General features: G+C 41.7%; 1 protein-coding gene across 1 annotated transcript in view; it reads left to right on the top strand.

The window, feature by feature from the left end:
* The window catches only part of LOC126259414 (uncharacterized), a 188,946-nt gene that overhangs the window by 40,638 nt on the left and 135,603 nt on the right, over window positions 1-12,705 (top strand). The gene's annotated exons all lie outside the window — the stretch shown is intronic.

The raw sequence follows: 12,705 nt of genomic DNA, 5'->3' as shown, positions 1-12,705 counted from the left end.
GTTCTAGCTGACATTCTTCTCAGATGTCAGAAGCACATGAAACTCCATTAATATCCTTCTGCTTCCCCAATATGTAAATCAATGCCATTGTTTCGTGCAACTTGGATATTCACTTCATTTACCCACAACACCAATGAGTGAAATACCTACAGACAGCTGGTCAGCTCTCTTACATACTTCACATGCCCTCAGGGCTCAGCATTTCTGTGCTGGGTATGGGCATGGTGATCTGGAGTTTGCAGAGCTGGGGACTGGTGAGCACCATTAATCCATTGTTATCATAAGCTCTGGGTATGTGTCAGTGGAATGTCGTGCGTCACAGGGAATGGAGATGTCGGCTTAACTGCCTGGATTGCAAGGATGGCAAAACCTCTACAAAAAGCCCTCAGTCTCAAGGTGTGCTGCATGTTGATGAGATACATGGCTTTTGAGGAAAAACAGGCGCTATCAGGCAACCTGTGTAATGTGCTGCACCTCAGTTATATAAGGGTTTCCCAGGCAAGCAGGGCAGTCTCTGGTGGACATCCTTCCCTAGATTCTAATGGGGTCACTATGAAGTCTAGATCTCATGTTTCTACTCCCAGCAGTTTGGGTGGAGCGTTGGACAATATTAACATCCAAAATCTTAAGAGGCTTCAGGTGACTAATTCACCTGGGTCATCTCTGAAATGTAAGTATTCAAAGTAATGGACCACATTCAGTGGTAGGTAATGTCTTTGTTGTCATAAAATGTGTGAATAGTTCTTTTGAAGAATTGTCACAGTTCTATATCCATAACGCTCTAAAGGTGCTTGCAGGGCAACTCATATCTAGCAAGAAGTTGCGCAGTTGTACTGTCCTGCTCAAGACTATGAAGCATTGAAGCAGTTGCAGCATGCTGGGACATTCCAAATAATGGTACAAAAATACTGCAATAGGAATGAGAAAGTACAAGGGTGACTGAAGTCTAGAACATTGTGAAAAAGGTTGATGGATAGCTTCAAAAGTCAGCATTTTTTATCCTGGCAGTCAATCTGTCGAGTATCTGTCTGAGTGTATTGCAGCAGACTTAAGATTAGACTTCATGTCCCGAATCCAGTGTCGTGCTTCAAATGCGAACGCATTTGTCACATCAGTATGTTTTGTAACAGTTGGGCAACATGTGAAAGATGTGGTGCCGAGCCCACAATCCAGGTTTTTGATGCACTGCCCCACCCATGTGTGTTGATTGCTCCGAGGTCCATCCACTTTGGGGCAGGGACTGTCCTTTTTTCATTGAAGAAGAGAAGATTCAGCAGATAAATATCATCCAAATTGCCTCATACTCCGACGTGAAGAAGGAATATAAGGCCACCAAGTTATGTCAAGTCTTTTGCCTCAGCGTTGGAAGAAGCCTATCAAAAAAGTCACTGTCAGCACTCAGACTGTGACAGCTGAGGAGGGCACATATACCTGCACCTATAAGTGCAGCTGCCAGCCCACAGTGCTGGTTCCACAGCCCAGCCTTCCTATCGCTGAACATAGAAAGTTGCTGAATGTAAAATCGTCTTAGATAGCAAACCCTTATGGCACACAATGGAGAAGATCCAGCAGTGCCACTGTCCCCAAAATCCAAGCTGGGAATGAAGGCCAACTGGCCAAAATGATCTGCTCCAGAGCCATCAGACCATGCAACCTTGGCCGTGTCCAATAGATCTGACAGTGACCATACCATTGACAATATGGACATCAGTGTTTGCCTGTGGGAACCATTGAATCCCTCAAATGATCCCCCTCTGCTGTAGTCTCCCCCCATGGCAGAATGACAACAGGAAAGTTAGAAGAAAATCTCATATTTAAAATGGCTTCCATACTTCAGTGGAATGTGAATGGTTTCGGGACACGTGGAAGAACTACGTCTGTTAACTCAGGGTAGACTATTGTGTGTCTAACACTTCTGAGCTACATGGATGACCTCAGTGGAGAGAAAGCTAGAGGAGGAGTTGCTATTTTGTCGACCCTACCTCTCCTTACTTCTCCCCTTCATAACTAGCCTGCAAGCAGTCACTGTGTCAGTACATGTGCATCATCGGTTGACAATATGTTGACTTTATCTGCTTCCACATGAGGTGTTCAACGGAGAGGATCTCCTTGACATCCTTACTCAGCTCTTCCACCCCTTCATCCTGTGTGTTGATTTTAATCCACATAATGTGCTTTGGGGCTCTGCAATCACCTGCCCATGGGGTAGTGCAATTCAGAGCCTTCTCTTATCCTCACACGCATGTTTGTGGAACATGGGGAGAACTTGCACTTCAACATTGCTTCAGGGTCATTCACGGCCATCGTTCTCTCGATATGCTCTCCAGCCCTCGCACACACCACTCAATGGGAAATGGTTGGTGGCTTGTGCTCAAGTGACCGTTTCCCAGTGTGGATTCACTTGTGAGACAGAGTGGTGCCTGAAAGCCATCCACCTCGATGGATGCTTCATAGGGCAGACTAGATGCTCTACAGCCAACTTGCTGTGTTTGAACTCTATAACAGCATCCAGAAATGTGTGGATCATATAATGCTGATCATTCATGAAAGCACTGAGCTATCTATTCTGCAGTCTTCCCCAGATTAAATGGTAAGCCTGGGTAGTGAGGGTAAAATGTCACCGAATGAGTTGGGGAAAAAGAGGAGATCATGGCAACAGTTCGTGACAATACGGTTGTATGAAGCACCATCATGATTTCTGAGAGAGAAGGGCAGTGCCCAGTGGTTACTGTAATGGACAATGGAAGTCCCCAAACCTCTCCGTGAAACATTGCGCAGACTATGGTGGCCTATTTTGCCACAGTTACTGCCACTGCCAAACAGGGTCCAGCTTTCTGGCACCACAGAGTGGCAGCTAAGATAAGCAATTGGGACTACCATCCCACTACTGATGAATAGTACATCTGCTGCTTTTCCATGCGGGAGCTGTATTCTGCACTGTCTGCAGTTTGTGACACATCCCATGGTCCGATAAGATCCACGATAGTATGTTACAGCACCTCACATAGTGAAGCAAAGGAATCCTCCTCGCCCTTTTTAATGTCATTTGGGTGTCACATGAGTTTCTCAACTTGTAGCGAGACGCAATTTTAATTCCTCTTTTAACACACAAGAAAGATTGCACGTGCCAGAGTATTATCGTAGTGAGACCCCCAGTAGCTGTGTGGGAGAGACCATGGAGTGGGTGCTCAATTTCCACGATTATCTGCATCTTAGGATCCAGGCAGCTTCTTAGTCTCTTTCAGTGTGGGTTCAGGAGCTATCACTCCACCTTTCATAACCTGGCCTTCCTTGAGGCAGCTATGCAGCAGGCTTTCCTCCATTTCCATCACCTTCTGGGTATACTTTTTGACTTCAAGAAGGCCTATGCTACTACATGGAGACATCTTATCCTCAGGCAGCTCCTCAGTCCTTCCTGTGTCCCTGCTATTTTAGATGTGAAGTTGGCGACGTCCTCTCTGACTGCTTTGAGCAAGAATGGTGTCCCTCAAGGTTGTTGTTGTGGTCTTCAGTCCTGAGACTGGTTTGATGCAGCTCTCCATGCTACTCTATCCTGTGCAAGCTTCTTCATCTCCCAGTACCTACTGCAACCTACATCCTTCTGAATCTGCTTAGTGTATTCATCTCTTGGTCTCCCTCTACGATTTTTACCCTCCACGCTGCCCTCCAATGCTAAATTTGTGATCCCTTGATGCCTCAAAACATGTCCTACCAACCGATCCCTTCTTCTAGTCAAGTTGTGCCACAAACTTCTCTTCTCTCCAATCCTATTCAATACGTCCTCATTAGTTACGTGATCTACCCACCTTATCTTCAGCATTCTTCTGTAGCACCACATTTCGAAAGCTTCTATTCTCTTCTTGTCCAAACTAGTTATCGTCCATGTTTCACTTCCATACATGGCTACACTCCATACAAATACTTTCAGAAACGACTTCCTGACACCTAAATCTATACTCGATGTTAACAAATTTCTCTTCTTGAGAAACGCTTTCCTTGCCATTGCCAGTCTACATTTTATATCCTCTCTACTTCGACTATCATCGGTTATTTTACTCCCTAAATAGCAAAACTCCTTTACTACTTTAAGTGTCTCATTTCCTAATCTAATTCCCTCAGCATCACCCGACTTAATTTGACTACATTTCATTATCCTCGTTTTGCTTTTGTTGATGTTCATCTTATATCCTCCTTTCAAGACACTGTCCATTCCGTTCAACTGCTCTTCCAAGTCCTTTGCTGTCTCTGACAGAATTACAATGTCATCGGCGAACCTCAAAGTTTTTACTTCTTCTCCATGAATTTTAATACCTACTCCGAATTTTTCTTTTGTTTCCTTTACTGCTTGCTCAATATACAGATTGAATAACATCGGGGAGAGGCTACAACCCTGTCTCACTCCTTTCCCAACCACTGCTTCCCTTTCATGCCCCTCGACTCTTATAACTGCCATCTGGTTTCTGTACAAATTGTAAATAGCCTTTCGCTCCCTGTATTTTACCCCTGCCACCTTCAGAATTTGAAAGAGAGTATTCCAGTCAACATTGTCAAAAGCTTTCTCTAAGTCTACAAATGCTAGAAACGTAGGTTTGCCTTTTCTTAATCTTTCTTCCAAGATAAGTCGTAAGGTCAGTATTGCCTCACGTGTTCCAACATTCCTACGGAATCCAAACTGATCTTCCCCGAGGTCGGCTTCTACTAGTTTTTCCATTCGTCTGTAAAGAATTCGTGTTAGTATTTTGCAGCTGTGGCTTATTAAACTGATAGTTCGGTAATTTTCACATCTGTCAACACCTGCTTTCTTTGGGATTGGAATTATTATATTCTTCTTAGAAGTCTGAGGGTATTTCGCCTGTCTCATACATCGTGCTCACCAGATGGTAGAGTTTTGTCATGACTGGCTCTCCCGAGGCCATCAGTAGTTCTAGTGGAATGTTGTCTACTCCCGGGGCCTTGTTTCGACTCAGGTCTTTCAGTGCTCTGTCAAACTCTTCACGCAGTATCTTATCTCCCATTTCGTCTTCATCTACATCCTCTTCCATTTCCATAATATTGTCCTCAAGTACATCTCCCTTGTATAAACCCTCTATATACTCCTTCCACCTTTCTACCTTCCCTTCTTTGCTTAGAACTGGGTTTCCATCTGAGTTCTTGATATTCATACAAGTGGTTCTCTTCTCTCCAAAGGTCTCTTTAATTTTCCTGTAGGCAGTATCTATCTTACCCCTAGTGAGACAAGCCTCTACATCCTTACATTTGTCCTCTAGCCATCCCTGCTTAGCCATTTTGCACTTCCTGTCGATCTCATTTTTGAGACGTTTGTATTCCTTTTTGCCTGCTTCATTTACTGCATTTTTATATTTTCTCCTTTCATCAATTAAATTCAATATTTCTTCTGTTACCCAAGGATTTCTATTAGCCCTCGTCTTTTTACCTACTTGATCGTCTGCTGCCTTCACCACTTCATCCCTCAGAGCTACCCATTCTTCTTCTACTGTATTTCTTTCCCCCATTCCTGTCAATTGTTCCCTTATGCTCTCCCTGAAACTCTCTACAACCTCTGGTTCTTTCAGTTTATCCAGGTCCCATCTCCTTAAATTCCCACCTTTTTGCAGTTTCTTCAGTTTCAATCTGCAGTTCATAACCAATAGATTGTGGTCAGAATCCACATCTGCCCCTGGAAATGTCTTACAATTTAAAACCTGGTTCCTAAATCTCTGTCTTACCATTATATAATCTATCTGAAACCTGTCAGTATCTCCTGGCTTCTTCCATGTATACAGCCTCCTTTCATGATTCTTGAACCAAGTGTTAGCTATGATTAAGTTATGCTCTGTGCAAAATTCTACAAGGCGGCTTCCTCTTTCATTCCTTCCCCCCAATCCATATTCACCTACTATGTTTCCTTCTCTCCCTTTTCCTACTGACGAATTCCAGTCACCCATGACTATTAAATTTTCGTCTCCCTTCACTACCTGAATAGTTTCTTTTATCTCGTCATACATTTCATCTATTTCTTCATCTGCAGAGCTAGTTGGCATATAAACTTGTACTACTGTAGTAGGCATGGGCTTTGTGTCTATCTTGGCCACAATAATGCGTTCACTATGCTGTTTGTAGTAGCTAACCCGCACTCCTATTTTTTTATTCATTATTAAACCTACTCCTGCATTACCCCTATTTGATTTTGTATTTATAACCCTGTAATCACCTGACCAAAAGTCTTGTTCCTCCTGCCACCGAACTTCACTAATTCCCACTATATCTAACTTTAACCTATCCATTTCCCTTTTTAAATTTTCTAACCTACCTGCCCGATTAAGTGATCTGACATTCCACGCTCCGATCCGTAGAACGCCAGTTTTCTTTCTCCTGATAACGACGCCCTCTTGAGTAGTCCCCGCCCGGAGATCCGAATGGGGGACTACTTTACCTCCGGAATATTTTACCCAAGAGGACGCCATCATCATTTAATCATACAGTAGAGCTGCATGTCCTCGGGAAAAATTACGGCTGTAGTTTCCCCTTGCTTTCAGCCGTTCGCAGTACCAGCACAGCAAGGCCGTTTTGGTTAATGTTACAAGGCCAGATCAGTCAATCATCCAGACTGTTGCCCCTGCAACTACTGAAAAGGCTGCTGCCCCTCCTCAGGAACCACATGTTTGTCTGGCCTCTCAACAGATACCCCTCCGTTGTGGTTGCACCTACGGTACGGCCATCTGTATCGCTGAGGCACGCAAGCCTCCCCACCAACGGCAAGGTCCATGGTTCATGGGGGGGGTAGTGTTTTAAATTTGACTGCCTTTTCCATAACTATTAATAATCTTGTGTAAGTAGTTAATGGAATGTTAATGGAAAACTTCTCTCTCTTTTGTTCCTCTTCAAGCCTTGCAACAACAATGCATCACTTGCAACCAACTCTTCAATGGTTGGATGAATAAGCAGAAAGGAGGGGCTTTAAGTATTCAACCAAGAAGTCTGTGTGCATTCCCTTTAACTGTCCCGTTATTTTAAAGATTCAGTGAGGCTTCTGGGACTCACATTTGTCTTGAAACTTACATGATTTCCACACTTTAAGGACCTAAAAAGAAGGTCCCTCAAAGGCACCGAGTATCTTAAAATCTATCAGCCACAGTTCATTTGGGGGGGGGGGGGGGGGGGGGGTTGTCTGCTCAGTTTTTTTGGGAGCCTTCATGCAATCTCAACTTTATAATAGGTGCACGGTTTATGGGTCTACAAGACCATCTTATTTAAAGATGTTGGACATGATGCACCATTGAAGGGATATGGCTGGCCATTGGGGCATTCCAAATAGCCCCCATATTGAGCCTTTGTGCTGAGGTTACAGAGCCACCAGTTCTCATCCGGCTTTGGCTGCTCATTGTGTGTCAGGTATATAAAATGCTGTCCATGCCTTACACACCTGCATACCATACCATATTATATCATATCATTGCTCGGTCTGCAATATAAAAGCTTTCTCATAATCGGCAACGAATGACGAGGCCCTATGGGATTTGCACAAAGGATTGTCTGATAGAGATGGGTGTGGCTGGTTTTAATGTTTTGCATGAAAGTTGGAGCTGATCTCCACCCTGGCACCTACAGAGACCCAGAATTATTTTAGATTTGATTAATTTTAAGAAATATTGCACTCCCAGTTTTACATTTTCATATCAATTTTTTAACATTTTAAGTAGGTTTTACAGTTGTGTATATCGTATCCTCCCAACAAGGGGACTCCATTGGCTGTTTCATCATCTTCTCTAAGTGTGTGTTTAGGATTTGCTTCCCAATACCCATATTGTACTTTCTGCAGAGCTCCATGCAATCCTGAAGGCACTGAAGTGGATGAGACATCTTCAGGGCAAACAGTTTCTCATCTGCTTGATTACCTTAAGTGCCCTACAGTCGTTTGACACATGTACACAGCAGAGAAATTGGTGCATATCATAACATGACCAACTATACTTCCTTCAACAGTGGGGAAAGAAGATGTGATTCTGCTGGGTACCAGGACACACAGGAACTAGGGGAAATAAACAGGCCAACAAAGCCACAAAGGTGGTCTGCGGGGATCATACCATTTCAGAATACACCATTCCCTTGCAGGATGTCATTTCACTGATGGGTCACAGACTCACACAAGGCTTTTTATTCCAGTAAGAGGACACCCCCCCCTCCCCCCCATTTGTGATGCCTGTGGCATGTAAGTCAGAGTATGCCACATTTTAACTGAATGCATTTTGCTTTGTGACAAGCAGGTAGTAGCAGATTTCAGTGGGGATCTGCCCTCTATTTTATCTGATGACGAGACAAGTGTGGTAGAGCTTTTAAAATTTTGCTGTATGTCTGGACTCTGGCCTAATCTTTTAGACTGAAAACTTTAGTGTTTTGCACTGTGGTTAGTTTACACCATTTTCTTCCAGCAGTCATCTACTATCTTCTTTTAATACTTTCCACTTCTTTTTCCCTTTTTTTACTTTGTGTTTGGTTTGTGCTGTGGTTTTCATTGTTCTCTCTCTCCCTCTCTCTCTCTCTCTCTCTCTCTCTCTCTCTCTCTCTCTCTCTCTCTCTCTCTCTGTGTGTGTGTGTGTGTGTGTGTGTGTGTGTGTGTGTGGTTTTTTTAAAATTTTCCCTTGCTGTCATGCGCTCTTAACACCTTATCACTATCACCACCACTTAATTCGTCAGTGAACATCATGAGCTACTGGCTGAAGATATCGCATGTGAGATTTAGTTATAGTTCCTCCAACTTGATCAGCTGCCAGTTTTTCAGCTTCCTCCCAATTCATGTCCATTCATCTTTTCCAGAACTTCATTTCTAGGTGTTAAGAGATCCTCCTCTATTTCTATACTCATTTGTCGGCATCCACAACAGTGCTGATTTGTGGATTCTTCCATGTTTCATTCATAGAATATGCCCTGCGAGCTTCAGTCTTCTTACAGCAATGATTTTATGCAGGCTGCAAGACCACTCTTCTAAGCACATCATCATTTGGAACTTGGTCACAATAACTGATATTCAGAATTCAACTCCAGAATCATTGGTGAAAAACATTGAGCTTGTGTTCCTGATTTCGCTAACATTTTCCATGTGTCACATGTGTACATGAACATTGCTAGGATGACAGAGGAGTACAGCCAAAGCTTTGTGGATATACATGTAGAGTCTAATTGCCATATGCATCACATTCGTTGGAAGACTGCAGAAACTTTCCTACTTTTGGTGATGGTATCTTGTTGCACTATAATTTTGAGTAGATGCATTTCCACTTTTTACTCATATTGTGTTTGTTTTATCACTGTTTAATTTTAGCCCCACAGAACTGGCCATTCCATCCAACTTTTTAGTTATTAGCTCTAAATTTTGATGTGTATCTGCCAGAAGAACAATGTCATCAGCAAAATCTAGATCTGTAAACCTACATAGCCCATTCAAAATTCAAAGGTATGCCCATGTTGGAGTTGTCCATAGTTTTTCTCGTTATGGAATCCATGACTAATATGAAAAAGAATGGTGACAAAATGCATCCTTGTGTGACACATCAGAATACTAAAGTGAGGGCTACCCGCATCTTCTGTTCTTATACAGCAATTCGAATATTGATACAGGTTTCTGAAAATATTAATGAGTTGGTCAGGAAATCCATATAGTCTTATGGTGTGTATACTGTAAGATGCTTTTTTTTAAAAAAATCAATGAAGTTTAGGTGCAGTGGGCATTTGAGTTCTGTTCCTTGTTCTATCACTTTAGCAGAACAAATATTTGTTCAGACCAGGAACTTTCACTTTGAAAGCCTAGAACTTGCCTTGTTTGCCAACAGGATTGCGTAGTTTAATACGGTGGTGAATTTGAACCACCACATATATGTGGTGGTTTTAAAAAATTAGACTGAAGTCATATTTTTGTATATGTTTAAAGGTACAGCTGAACATTACAGGAGAGACACAAGACATAAAATAACTGTTGGCAAGCCAGTAATGGGCAGAAAGTGATATTGGGCAGAAAGTGATATGCCATTTCATTACCGCACTGACCTGTACTCAGATTTTAATAATTTAACACACAAGCATTTTGCAAATATATCTAGTTTACATTATTATTCTCTCAACAAATTCTATTGAAATGTACATATAGTTAGTTTTTTTCAGGGGGGGGGGGGGAGGCACATGCACATGCACATTGTGTGTGTGTCTTTGTGTGTGTGTGTGTGTGTGTGTGTGTGTGTTTGTTTGTTTGTTAGAGAGGGAGAGAGATTGATCAACGTAGAATAATGAAAGCTGGTGTTAGTGGAGTCCACGGAAGAAGTGTTACTTGATCCTCATGGTCATCAGACAAATCTCCAGCCATGTAAATGTGGGCATTACCATCTTGGAAGGTGCTGGAGACATTAAACATATGTCTCCTTCCAGTGTCATATCAGACACTCTGAAGACCGCCCAGAGTAATGTAGAACCTTCACCATCAGTCACAGTTGAAACACAGCTTGATTCAATGCTTACCCAGAATTTTTTTAGTGAAATACAGTCTGTCTCAGAGAACGTCAGAGTACATTGCATTTCCATTGGTTTAAGTGTCTTGCACAATAGACTTGTCATCTATGCATCTCTTTTGTATTTAAAAACTGGCAATATGAACTCGAGCATGAGTATTGTGTAATTGCAACTTACATCCTTTTTCCCTTTGTTCTTTAGACCTACAGTACACTTATGTCACTTTTGTGGTGGTGCTCTTTGTATCAGAGTTAAAAACTCCTCTTTAATCCACTTCTGTTTCTCTCCTTAGTAGCTTTTCAGACACTATTGTGTTTAATAGGTGTATGTTTAATACAGTAAGTCAAGTATTAAAGTTAGAAATGGTCAGTATGTCTTGAGGCACACACAAATTACTCAGACAGTACTCATATACTCCTCAAGTATTTAGGACTGAGAGCATGTAGCAATTTCCAGCGAACTTAACACATAATTTCAAACGCCTTCTTTGAAACTTTTTATCACTAACAGCCCCCCCTCCTCCCCATACACACACACAAAATAATGGAAGGAAATGAATTTATCACTTTCTGCATTTTGGCTGAATCAAATTTTGGTTTTGACTTCTTCATTAGTTTATGAGTGAATAGTCCAAAACTAATAAAACCAATGTATCTTTTGAAGAATCAGGGAGGGGGGAGGCTGTTTCCTGGTAGTACATTGAATACAGTATTCCTAAATACTCACAGTAGATTTTCATTGCATAGCAGTAGATCAACATGTGAGACGTGTTGTGGTACAAGAGGAAAACAAATCAGTGTTATTGCATTGTGCATTATTGAGAAAATAGCACCTGGAAATAAGGTGCTCCAAGATATGTGGGGCTAATTAAATTTCAGATTAGAGTTATATAATAATGATTTGCAGTTAACTGAGCTCTTCTCCTAACCAAAACCAATAAATGAAGTATATAAAAGGCTATTATTCAGAAAAGATGTGAAAACCAGTCAATTAAATTTGAAAAATGGATAGAAAGTACACCAAAGGCAATTTTATGGTGCTTTTTCACCACTAACGTAAGCCAGTCCAGTATTTTACTGACATTTTTAAAACTAGAAGTATGTTACTAGCGATTCACAGAATTAAGACTTGAAAGGTACAAATGAAACAAAACATGCTAATATTTTTGGATTACAAATTGCCATGGCAACAATGTAGAGATAGATAGATTGCTACTTACTGTAAAGAAGACACATTAAGTTGTAGACAGGCACAATTAAAAGACACTTACACAAAGCTTTCAGCAACAGGATTCATCAGTAAAAGAGAAACACCCACTGTTCACACACACAAGCAAGCACACCTCAAGCACAAATGACCATCAATTCCGGCAGTTTGGGCCAGATGTGTGTGTTTCTCTTTTGCTGATGAAGTCTGTGGTTAAAAGTTTTATGCAAATGTCTTTTACTTGCACCTGACCCCAACTCAATATGTCTCCTTTATGGTAAGTAGCAATCAGTCTTTTCCTACATTGTTGATATTCCTACCTGGAGTTTCCATTATTTGAAATTACCATAGCACTTACGGATGTTTTTGTTTATACTGGGATATTCCCAACCTCATAAGTTACATATAGTGATGATGCTATGGTTGTAGATATTATACAGGGTATTTGTTCTAACTTGTAACAACTAAATAGTTTTAACTTGGAACAACTAAATATCTCAAAAAAATATGCATCATATGGAAAAAAATCTCCAGGTGAAAAGTTAATCGTTTCAAAAGGGACATTTGCCTATGCTAAAACTGGCCACCCCATAACAACCGCAGCTCGTGGTCGTGCGGTAGCGTTCTCGATTCCCGCGCCCGGGTTCGATTCCCGGCGGAGTCAGGGATTTTCTCTGCCTCGTGTTGACTGGGTGTTGTGTGATGTCCTTAGGTTAGTTAGGTTTAAGTAGTTCTAAGTTCTAGAGGACTGATGACCGTAGATGTTAAGTCCCATAGTGCTCAGAGCCATTTGAACCAACCATAACAACCCCCACTTTCCTATGGTGGGGGGATCAGCTTTTTATTTTCAAATGGTAAGCCCCAGTTTTTTTTATTACAGATTCAGATTCTACACCAAAAATACCTGGGGTTATCTGAAATAATTTTTCCATCAGTGGCAGAGGGCGCTGTAGTTGGCACCCTGAGAGTTACAGTGGTCGGACAGAAGAATATACTATAACC

The sequence above is a fragment of the Schistocerca nitens genome, chromosome 5 (genome assembly GCF_023898315.1).
Source record: "Schistocerca nitens isolate TAMUIC-IGC-003100 chromosome 5, iqSchNite1.1, whole genome shotgun sequence".
Taxonomy (NCBI): Eukaryota; Metazoa; Arthropoda; class Insecta; order Orthoptera; family Acrididae; genus Schistocerca; species Schistocerca nitens.
Note: the sequence above shows the minus strand (reverse complement) of the source record. Positions and strands in the feature narration are given on the sequence as shown.